This window comes from Rhinatrema bivittatum, chromosome 3 (genome assembly GCF_901001135.1).
Source record: "Rhinatrema bivittatum chromosome 3, aRhiBiv1.1, whole genome shotgun sequence".
Taxonomy (NCBI): Eukaryota; Metazoa; Chordata; class Amphibia; order Gymnophiona; family Rhinatrematidae; genus Rhinatrema; species Rhinatrema bivittatum.
The window spans coordinates 401842217-401854959 of NC_042617.1; positions in this window are offsets into that span (position 1 = coordinate 401842217).

Here is a 12743-nt window from a genome sequence, read left to right on the forward strand (position 1 = left end):
TCAACACTATGAAGGAGGGTTGCCTAGAGGTGAAGACACCTATACAGGGGAGTTTGCCAGATGAAGAAATATTGAAGTGGTTTATATTATTACACAGCCATGTTTAGCATGAAAAAATAGGTGAAAGCCGGGTATAGAGTTGTAAGTGGTTAAAACCACAGGGGTTCATGCATATGATTTTGTATTGGGTCAATGAAAGATATTGATGTATAGGCCTTTGGGTCATGTGGCTTACTATTCCCTTGTATTTGGTGCAATGTTTTTATTTATTTATTTATTTATTTAAGTTTTTTATATACCAACATTCAAGACAAAAGTCCCATCATGCTGGTTCACATGAAACAGGAGTGCAAAATAAACTTAAACTTGAACAATAGTGCGGAAAAGCAGTTACATGTAACAAGGAAAAATAGAACTTGGAGTGAGAAGGAAAAAGGAAAGGAAAACCAGCTAATTACATATAATTACATTGTAAGAGGTAGCTAATAGTGATATTGATGGTGATGTGTGTTGATTGTTAGGAGTTAAATAATATTGGAGTTAGGAAAAGCCTGCATGAACAGCCAGGTCTTGAGTCTTTTCTTGAAGGTTGAGAGGCTGGGTTCCATTCTAAGATCTGGGGGGATGGAGTTCCATAAGGTAGGACCGGCTGTGGAGTATGAATGTGTGTTTGTGAGTGTATGTAATTTAGGACACATTTCCAAAATTGTTTAAAAACTTGAGATAATAAAATTGTGTACTTTTCTCTTATATATTTGTGTAAGCCCTGACATGGGCCATTGTGCTCCACTGGCGGGGCTTGCAGCTCTGGCTCTGTTGCATGTACTTCCCTAGGAGGCATTTGAACCTCCTTTCCCTGCACTCAACCCTAGTAAATTTTTAAAACAGTCTATTTAGTAGGGATGTGAATCGTTTTTTGACGATTTAAAATATCATCCAATATATTTTAAATCGTCAAAAATCGTTAGGGCCACGATACAATACCAATTTCTCCGATTTATCATCAAAAAATCGTAAATCGGGGGAAGGGGGAGGGCAGAAAAACCGGCACACTAAAACCCCCTAAAACCCACCCCCGACCCTTTAATTAAATCCCCCACCCTCCCGAAACCGCCCCCCAAATGCCTTAAATTACCCTGGGGTCCAGCGGCGGTCCATGGCTAAATCGGGGGAAGGGGGAGGGCAGGAAAACCGGCACACTAAATCCCCCTAAAACCCACCCCCGACCCTTTAAATGAAATCGGGGGAAGGGGGAGGGCAGGAAAACCGGCACACTAAATTCCCCTAAAACCCACCCCGACCCTTTAAATTAAATCCCCCCAAATGCCTTAAAGTACCCTGGGGTCCAGCGGCGGTCCGAAACGGGCTCCTGCTGTTGAAGCGTGTTGTCTTCAGCCGGCGCCATTTTGCAAAATGGCCGCCGCAAAATGGCGGAGGCCATAGACCAACACGATTCGACAGCAGGAGGTCGCTTCCGGACCCCCGCTGGACTTTTGGCAAGTCTTGTGGGGGTCAGGAGGCCCCCCCAAGCTGGCCAAAAGTCTCTGGGGGTCCAGCGGGCGTCCGGGAGCGATCTCCTGCCGCAAATCGTTTTCCGTACGGATAATGGCGCCGGCCACACGCCAGTCGATCTCCTGCCGGCGCCATTTTCCGTACGGAAAATGGCGCCGGCAGGAGATCGACTGCAGGAGGTCGTTCAGCGGAGGTCCGGAACCCTCGCTGAACGACCTCCTGCAGTCGATCTCCTGCCGGCACCATTTTCCGTATGGAAAATGGCGCCGGCCATACGCGTATGGCCGGCACCATTATCCGTACGGAAAATGATTTGCGGCAGGAGATCGCTCCCGGACGCCCGCTGGACCCCCAGAGACTTTTGGCCAGCTTGGGGGGGCCTCCTGACCCCCACAAGACTTGCCAAAAGTCCAGCGGGGGTCCGCAAGCGACCTCCTGCGGTCGAATCGTGTTGGTCTATGGCCGCCGCCATTTGCGGCGGCCATTTTGCAAAATGGTGCCGGCTGAAGACAACACGCTTCAACAGCAGGAGCCCGTTTCGGACCGCCGCTGGACCCCAGGGTACTTTAAGGCATTTGGGGGGGGTTCGGGAGGGGGGGATTTAATTTAAAGGGTCAGGGGTGGGTTTTAGGGGGATTTAGTGTGCCGGTTTTCCTGCCCTCCCCCTTCCCCCGATTTAGCTATGGACCGCCGCTGGATCCCAGGGTAATTTAAGGCATTTGGGGGTGGGGGATTTAATTTAAAGGGTCGGGGGTGGGTTTTAGGGGGTTTTAGTGTGCCAGTTCACGATTTTAACGATTTTCACGATATTCTAAACACCCAAATGGCAACGATACGATTCCCTCCCCCTCCCAGCCGAAATCGATCGTTAAGACGATCGAGGACACGATTCACATCTCTACTATTTAGAATTTTAACTCTCAAACTTTGGCACCTGAAGTCTTTGAAATTCAGTCTCATAATGGCCGCTTATTTATTTTTACAATTCTGGATGAAGGTAGTGGTGGTGGGTGTGGGTAGAGGTGTGGGTGGATAGGGGCTTCATAGTTAATTAGGGGGGGAGAGTACAAGGATGAAGGATCTCCTAGGGTATCTGTTAATATCCTTGCATGGACCCTGCCCAGACACAAGCCTTTAGCACAGTGTTGACACCATCCAACATGGGCCAAGAGGAGAAAAATGCCTCATTTTATACTTGAAAAGCCTCATGCAGTCTGGAAGAAAGAAGCATGTTTGTGGTGGACTGCATGAGCCAAAAGAAGGTATAGGCATGTTTGCATCAGCCGATATGGTCCAGAAAGATGAAACCTGCAACAGTAAGCTGGCAGCATTAGATTAATTGGGGGAGGGGAAGGAGAAAGTGGGAGGCAGTGAATATGGAAAAATAAAAAGGAGCCCATACACAAAAGGATGCCCCCAGCCCCCAGCCCCCATATGTGGTTAGAGCAGTCCTAGATATTTTCTGGATTTCCTCTAATTTCTGAAGCTCCCCACAATTTCAGTCTTTTTCCATATTTTCCCAAATCTAAGCATACATGTGTCCATGGAGTTCCTTCCTACTGCTTCATTCATTACAATTTCATCCATTACCACTCTAAAGGAAAGATTCATGACTTCACCTTCCACAGCAATTTTGACAGGAAGGATATGCATTCCAAACTAAGGATAGCATCCAGGTTTTAAGAAACTATCAGCTTTCTTATCCCAAAGACTCAACTCAGGGCGAATTAGCCAAAGATTCAGAATGGAACATGAACTGATCTATAGGCCCAGTAGATAAGGCTGGATACTGTCATGGTCTCTCTGTCATGTTGGATCCCCAATGTTACATTTTTTTTTTGTGTTAATATCCTTATTAATACCAATGCCATAGTATCAATGGTAAGTTTTTGTAAGCCTTTTGGTATAATTTATTGTATGTTGTGTAATAGCAGTGTGTTGCAATAGTGTCAGTGATTCCTTCAGATTTCGGGCTCCCCGATCCAGGACAAATGCACATCCCTAGATATGATAGAGACATTTAAATACCTCCAAGGAGGCTCTAGAAGAAAGAGTCAAGAAATGAAGGTAAAAGAGTGAGATAATCATATTTGCAGATGACACAAAATTGTTCAGAGTAGTTAAATCACAAGCAGATTGTGATAAATTGCAGGAAGACCTTGTGAGACTGGAAAACTGGGTATCCAAATGGCAGATGAAATTTAATGTGGATAGGTGCAAGGTGATGCATATAGGGAAAAATAACCCATGCTATAATTACACGATGTTGGGTTCCATATTAGGTGCTACAACCCAAGAAAGAGATCTAGGTGTCATGGTGGATAACACATTGAAATCGTCGGTGCAGTGTACTGCGGCAGTCAAAAAAGCAAACAGAATGTTGGGAATTATTAGAAAAGGAATGATGAATAAAACGGAAAATGTCATAATGCCTCTGTATCGCTCCATGGTGAGACCGCACCTTGAATACTGTGTACAATTCTGGTCACCGCATCTCAAAAAAGATATAATTGCGATGGAGAAGGTACAGAGAAGGGCTACCAAAATGATAAGGGGAATGGAACAACTCCCCTATGAGGAAAGACTAAAGAGGTTAGGACTTTTCAGCTTGGAGAAGAGACGACTGAGGGGGGATATGATAGAGGTGTTTAAAATCATGAGAGGTCTAGAACAGGTAGATGTGAATCGGTTATTTACTCTTTCAGATAGTAGAAAGACTAGGGGGCACTCCATGAAGTTAGCATGGGGCACATTTAAAACTAATCGGAGAAAGTTCTTTTTTACTCCAAGCACAATTAAACTCTGGAATTTGTTGCCAGAGAATGTGGTTCGTGCAGTTAGTATAGCTGTGTTTAAAAATGGATTGGATAAGTTCTTGGAGGAGAAGTCCATTACCTGCTATTAAGTTCACTTAGGGGTAGATTTTCAAACCGCGCAAATTGGCGTACTTTTGCTGGCGCATCAGGCACAAGCAAAAGTACGCGGGATTTTAGTAGATACGCGCGTAGCCGTGCGTATCCGCTAAAATCCTGGATTGGCGCGCGCAAGGCTATCGATTCTGTATAGCCGGTGCGCGCCGAGCCACGCACCCTACCCCCGTTCCCTCTGAGGCCGCTCCGAAATCGGAGCGGCCTCAGAGGGAACTTTCTTTTGCCCTCCCCTCACCTTCCCCTCCCTTCCCCTACCTAACCCACCCGCCCGGCCCTGTCTAAAACCCCCCCTTACCTTTGTCGGGGGATTTACGCCTCCCGGAGGGAGACGTAAATCCCCGCGCGCCAGCGGGCCGCTAGCGCGCCGGGACGCGACCTGGAGGCAGGTACGGAGGGCGCGGCCACGCCCCCGGACCGCCCCGGGCGTAACCACGCCCCCGGGCCCGCCCCCAAAACGCCGCGCCGACCGGGCCCGCCCCCGACACGCCCCAACATGCCCCCCTCACCAAACCCCGGGACTTACGCGAGTCCCGGGGTCTGCGCATGCTGGTAGGCCTATTGAACATAGGCGCACTGGCGCACAGGGCCCTGCTCACCTAAATCCACCCGGATTTAGGCGGATTTAGGCGAGCAGGGCTCTGAAAATCCGCCCCTTAGAGAATAGCCACTGCCATTAGCAATGGTTACATGGAATAGACTTAGTTTTTGGGTTCTTGCCAGGTTCTTATGGCCTGGATTGGCCACTGTTGGAAACAGGATGCTGGGCTTGATGGACCCTTGGTCTGACCCAGTATGGCATTTTCTTATGTTCTTATGTTCTTATGACCTCAGAATTTTATTTTTTTTACAGAGAAGATGATGATACAGCAACATAATAAATAATGGCAGATAAAGACCATAAAGGTCCATCTTATCTGCCTAACTAGAATTTTTAGGGTGGTAACTACCACTCCATGAAGATTGCTTTCAAGTCTTATTTTAAGAGTAGTAAATCCAGCTTCATAAAGATTACGCCGAAGGCTAATGTTAAGGGTAATAACTGCCACTCTGTGCAGGTCTCCTTCAAGCCTTCTGTTAAGGGTAGTGAGTAATGGGTACATGGAACAGCCTCCTGTGGAAGTGATGGAGGCAAAGACAGCATTTGAGTTAAAAACGTATGGAATAAACACAGATTGGGTGTTAAGAAGTTTTAGGCATTGTAAAGCTAAATTGTTAGTATGGATGGGCAGACTAGATATGCCATATGGTCTTTTTCTGCCATCACATTTCTAGGTTTCTGTTTCTTAAGACACATTTAAATATACATATAAACAGTTTACTGCATAATTCACTAAAACATTATTTTTACTGCAAACAGTTATTGAATGGGACTCTGACTGTGATATTAACATAGCACATAATCTGCTAGCTCTCTGAAGCCTGTGGTATGCTGTGTTGTAACCAACTTCATGTAGTCATTGAGGTATCACTCAAGTATGTTCAGCACTTTGACTTCAGGCATTTCATTGTGGAAAACAGGCTCAGATAAATAAGTGAATCCAGTAAAAGCACTCATGCAACCATACAATTCTGTCAACATGGGATACTTCCAAGTGCCCTGAGCCCCTTGACAAATGATCAGAAATTCGGGTTGCTGTTGACACGTTTTATCAAGTTTGATATCTTGGAGGCAATTTCATTTGTATTACTGTTAGTGAAAGAGTTCTGAAAGTAATGGGTCTGATGTATCTAAAGTCAATAAACTGTCTTTAACAATTGTCTGCAATTTGTTCAATCTGTTCATTTTTAGCTTTCCTATGGAAGGGTGAATTTTCTATCTGCATCTTCTCTAGGTTGGGAAAGTAATAGTAAACACCCATATTGAGTTGAGTATGCAATCATTTCAGCTTTGTTCAAATTGGATTCACTGATCCATTCAGCTATGTCAGTGTTTTTCTTCTCTTGCAATTGAAGAATCATGATGGTCAGTTTAGTGCTGAGATCAGGATGAGCTCTGTGGTAGAGGACCTGGCTCAGGTCTTCCATTCCTTAGTTTGGTTGGAACTTGGAATGCTGCTGGTCATACTTATTATGAATATTTTCTGGAGGGAACTATAATTTGTAATTCCTAGCTAATGACTGTCACTTCTATGTTTGGGCTAGATGGGGGTTATAGAATAGAATAAACTAGTCCCTGGCTAGTTACAAATGAAGAATCATGGTGCTGTAATCCATTAGAGGTTTGTTCTGATTAGTCTGGAAATCCAAAGGTTCAGGAGGAAACTGTTTAGGCCTTAAAAATAAAAAGAACCAAGATCAGTAAGAAATGTCAAATCAGTTGGCTTTCACTGATCTCTGAACTCATGGTAGTGTTGACTTTTTTTTAAAATGGATTTATTTCTGGAATTTCTCAAAATGCTACAAAAATGTATTCATTACAGGGATGTGCATTTGTCCAGAACAAATTAGGCAATTTCAACAAAATTGCCTAATTCATCCTGGTTCGGCCACCCCGAAAAACGAAGCTGATTTTCCCAAAATATTTGGGGTTAGTGCGAAATTCAGGGTGGCCGAAAAAATCGGCCTGAACTGCGGGAAAATGAAATTTTCCACGGCAGGCCAATAACAAAGGCCAAACTGAAAGGTTCAGCCAAATCACATCTCTGATTCATTATGAGCTTGGGCACAAACTGCAAGAGTGTCATAGTAGAAGACATGGTTTGTTCTAAATGGCCCCTCAATACTGTGACATCCCTGGTGAGGGCAAAATTACTGGCTATCAGACCCTGAGCTCCCCTCCCAGGGTTATCTTTCTGATAGTCTGCAGCACTTGTACCATGTCATTCAAATGGATGCAAGGCTCAGTAGTACTGCTGGGATAGGCAGGGATGCAGGGGAGTCTGATCAGTTGGTATGGCCTGACACTAAGAGGCAGGATATCATGTCCCTAGGGTTAATCTTTCACCTCCACTTTCTCTAAGGCAGTGTCCTCTGTCTTCTCCTTCTCTTTCACATGCTCAATGGGAGCCTCTGCATCCTCTTTCTCTACCTCTTGTGCCTCCACCAGTAAAGCTATCACTGCATGAGGAAAACAAAAGGGAAAGATGAATGAGTGCTGAAAGTAGAGTAACTGGTAAAATATAAGAGAAACACTATATACACTAGAGATGTGAATCGTGTCCTCGATCGTCTTAACGATCAATTTCGGCTGGGAGGGGGAGGGAATCGTATTGTTGCCGTTTGGGTGTGTAAACTATCGTGAAAAATCGTTAAAATCGTGAGCTGACACACTAAAACCCCCTAAAACCCACCCCCGACCCTTTAAATTAAATCCCCCACCCTCCCGAACCCCCCCCAAATGCTTTAAATAACCTGGGGATCCAGCGGTGGTCCAGAACGGCGGCGGTCCGGAACGGCCCCCTCAATTGAATCCTGTTGTCTTCAGCCGGTGCCATTTTGCAAAATGGCAGCCGCAAAATGGCGGCAGCCATAGACAAAAACGATTCGACACAGGAGGTCGTTCCGGACCCCCTCTGGACTTTTGGCAAGTCTTGTGGGGGTCAGGAGGCCCCCCAAGCTGGCCAAAAGTTCCTGGGAGTCCAGTGGGGTTCAGGAAGCGATTTCTTGCCGCGAATCGTTTTCCGTACGGAAAATGGCGCCGGCAGTCGATCTCCTGCCGGCGCCATTTTCCGTACGAAAACGATTTGCGGCAAGAAATCGCTTCCTGAACCCCGCTGGACTCCCAGGAACTTTTGGCCAGCTTGGGGAAGCCTCCTGACCCCCACAAGACTTGCCAAAAGTCCAGCAGGGGTCCGGAACGACCTCCTGCGTCAAATCGTTTTTGTCTATGGCTGCCGCCATTTTGCGGCTGCCATTTTGCAAAATGGCGCCGGCTGAAGACAACAGGATTCAATTGAGGGGGCCGTTCCGGACCGCCGCCGTTCTGGACCACCGCTGGATCCCCAGGTTATTTAAAGCATTTGGGGGGGGTTTCGGGAGGGTGGGGGATTTAATTTAAAGGGTCAGGGGTGGGTTTTAGGGGGTTTTAGTGTGCCGGTTTTCCTGCCCTCCCCCTTCCCCCGATTTACGATTTTTTAACGATAAATCGGGGGAATTGGTATTGTATCGTGGCCCTAACGATTTTTGACGATTTAAAATATATCGGACGATATTTTAAATCGTCAAAAAACGATTCACATCCCTAATATACACTATAGCACAGGTTCTATCATTTGTCAGTGATTAAACCTATACATACAAAGGTATTCATTGTATTCTGGCTCTATAAATTCCTTCCATGAACTGCTTTTTTACAAAACCTCTGACCATTGCCAAAGCCCCTGTATAGCATCACATGCATCACACTAGTGTATGTACATTGGGACTTTCTCATCACTAGGCTAAATCCAAAATAGATTTAGGAGGTAGAACTGGCTCTTGCTGCTAGATAAACTTCATGACAATATGTTATAAAAAAAAAGGTAGCACTCATTGAGAAAATATAATAGTTATAACTATTATTACGTGTGTTTGCATTATGAAGTACAACAAACACTAGTGATAACTGTGATGTACAACTCTTTCAGCACACGATTGATTAGGAGCTATAATCTGAATGCATTAGGGATATAAATTCATTTGAAAACATTTGTAAAATGGAACAAAAGAGGCTTTTTTTGTTTTGTTTCAAACAAATCAAATTGCAAAGAGAAATGAACATTTTCATTAAAATACATTTTTAGAAAGTAATGCACATTGTTGGAAGGTGCCCCAGCAAGGATATGCCGGCACCGGGAATAACCAGGCACCCACCACCATGACCACGGGGGCTGAGCTTACCGAATGGTGGAGTGGGGAATCCCTTCTCCTCCCTCCTCTCCAGCACGGCTGCAGGTAATGACACCGGCCGTGTTCAGCCGGCACCACATGTGGGACTCCTGCCCATCTTGCCTGCATGTGCTGCTTTTGACGTTGCTCCTCTGGGTTGGCCCAACATTGGGCATGATGATGTCATCAGAATGTGCCCTGATGCTGGGCCATGCAATTGGCCGGGGGTGCGACACAATGATGTCGACCAAGGGGGAGGGACCAGCAGGAAAATTAAAACCTGCTGACTTCCCTTTGTCCGGCCGCTTCTTTCTTGGTCCCAGCATGGCTCGGCACAATCCTCTACCCAACCCAAACCCTTATTAGCTAGTATGAATTGTTAGTTAGCAATTATGTTTGTTCATTGTGATTTTGTTGCAACGGCAGGGGGGTTGTAACACTTGGGGTCTGTAAACGAAGCAGGGAAGCTGGTAAAGAAGAGAGGGGCCTTGGGGCCACCACATGGCGATAGGCCATGGATGTCAAATGTCAGACCTGGGGATTGGGCCTTGATGAATCAATGGGCAGGCACATTTTTGAGGGACTCCGGCAGGGTCTGCTGCATGGCGGCCCGCTGGGACCTCTTCTAATAACGGTGGTCCGATGCTAGTTGGGCGGCTCAGAAGCAGTGAGACCACCCATTCCCATTTCCGCTTGGATGGAATGAAATGGAGATATCGGTACCTGCCCTGGGGTTGTGATTAGCAATGGTGGCAAGACTTGGCACCTAAATTAGACTTCCCTGTTAGAGTACTCTAATAAACTGATGCAGCCATTTGCATCCCAGTTATCACTTGAGTTTTCATTGTATCCATGTAATGTTGGGTGTCCGGCCTGGCTGGGTGGGGGCGGGATATAACCCATGGGTATCTAGGCTGCCCAGTTATTTGTTGAAAACAAATTTGAAAGAATAAATGAAAAAATAAAAACACAAAGCCAAAAAGTGAGCTCTTCCCCCTTGAAAAAACAAATGAATCAAACAGAAACAATTTGTTTTTTATTGTCATTCCTAGAAGCATAACTGCAGTGCTAAGGAAATGAAGAGACAGGCAAATACATATGGCAAGGAACACAAAAAAGGAACTTGGTCTGCTTTATTCCAGAATCTACATTTGTAATCCGCTTACCATGATCCATTGTTATCAGCCGAATAAAAACATTTTTAAATAAAATAAATAATGCTTACCGGCAGAGCGTGAAAGTACATGGCTGGACTTTGATCTGTATATGCTTTAATATTAGCATTTTACCGACCTTAAGTGGACATACCATTGTATATGTCTGCCTATTACATTCATTTTTGATAGTTCATTGGCTGAAGACAATTAGAACATAAGAAAATGCCATACTGGGTCAGACCAAGGGTCCATCAAGCCCAGTAATGACATATTCAGTTATGATTTTAATACTTCTTTTATGTTTAGTAGTTGAACCCTTGAACTGAGAGGGAGTTGATGCTACCTATAGGGTTGAGCCCCACAGGACCCCACTATCAGCAGGCAAGGCTAGGAACAGGCAGATACCCCTCATAACCTTCACCAATACCAGCCCACATTTCCCTTTGGTTGAGCCTTCGGGTGCCGGGGCTGGCTGGACTTATGTAAGGTCTATGTGATGAAGGAGGCAGGTGAATTATCTTGTGGTCAGATTCTAGACCAGGGGTCAATACAGGTGGCGTATCTTATGGTCAAATTCTAGGTAAGGAGTCAAGGAAGGTGGCAATATCTCGTGGTCAGTATGCGGTCATGGGTCAAAGCCAAGGAGGTCCGACAAAGCAAGGAGGAAGGCAAGGAACTCCGGAAGGCAGGAACACATAAATGCAGGAAGACAGGAATGCAGCAACACAGGAAGGCAGGAATGCAGGAACACAGGAACAAGCAACTCACAGCTTACCAGGAGTAAAGAGACCTGTTGCCAAGGCAAAGGCTGGAAGCGGGGTCCAGTCTTAAATAGCCCAGAAGGGCTGATGTAATTGGAGAGGGCCGATGGCGTTTTCCTGCTGCGGGCCCTTTAAATCTTGGGAGGAGGCGCACATGCACACCTAGGGGAGTCCCATGCAGGAAGAGGTCGACAATGTCCTTGCCATGGCAAGGGGAGCAGGAGATGGCATAGGCTGGTGGCTCACAGCCCCAAGGAAGGTCGGGACGGAGGCCAGCGTCAGCCACATCTCCCTACTGCTGCCAGGGAGCCCGGGCCTGCCCCTGCTGCAGCAAGGGTAAGTGAGGCTGGTCACAGGGTTCCACGGCCAGCAAGCTTAACATTTTACCAGAGTACAAGTAATGCATTACTGTTCCGACACAATGCACTCCCTCGTACATGGTTTCTAAGTGCTAGTGTACAACAGTATTTACACAGCCTGTTCAAATATTTACACTTCATATAAAAACTAGTTGACAAATCATGTCCACAGTTTACATTGTAATATATATATATTATGATTACAAAAATACAAACACTATCTGAAGTCATTTTTTTCTAGATGAAACAATTATGGTTTTTTATGCTATGAGAAGAATCAACATGTGAAATGGAAGTTTAGCAGTCTTACACTAAAACACTACTATAAATATCATAGACTATCAGAGATGTAATTTTAAAGTTTACGTACGGTTACTTTATAAACGGTCATAAAGGTTTTTGCCAAATAAGTCTATTAATAATTGTAGCTTCAGGCCATTATGTGATTTCAGATATTAAACTAAATAGATTTGAGATATAACCAGAAAATTAAGCTAAGAAAGGCCCATTTGATTATTAACTATGCTTGACTAACTTAGATCATTTGATGAGGGAGAATAAATCTTAGCATTTCTACTTATAATTTTGTGGCTTACTTGTTACCCTACCTGTGAGATGTAAGTCTGATTAAACTCTGATTGCAAATGAGAGCAGCTCTACATTATTAATGAACTCCAGATAATTGTAAAGTTTTATGACTTAGGGATCAGTGGAAATTGCTTCTATGGTCAGTTTGAGAAATTATGAGAATATGCCTTGCACTGATGGCGCTGATAGCTTAGCATTAGTCATGGACTTTTTACAGCCAGGGCCTGTGACAGCACTAATGATAGTCATTTTGTAGCATGACCGTGCATTAGAATACATTTACAGCAGCATAAACTGTCAGAAATTAAAGTGAAATTTTGTCTGTGATTCATAGATTTTTTTTTTTTTTAGAACTCCCTAAGGGAAATATTTGCTGTAACATGCTTTCCAATATATACAAAACAAACAAACAAAAAGTCTGAAACAATGTTGCTAAATAATTTGAATCCTTTTATGTTTAAGAAACACAGGGCCTCATTTTCTAAAGTATCGCAGGCCTGCAATACTTTAGGTAATGAGGGGCGGGGGGCCGAAACGGAGGGCGGTCCTGCGCTAGCCGGCAGCGATCACACCGCCGCAGTGTGATTGCTGCTGGTTTCGCACCCAATAGCGCCACCATAGAAGGTGTAG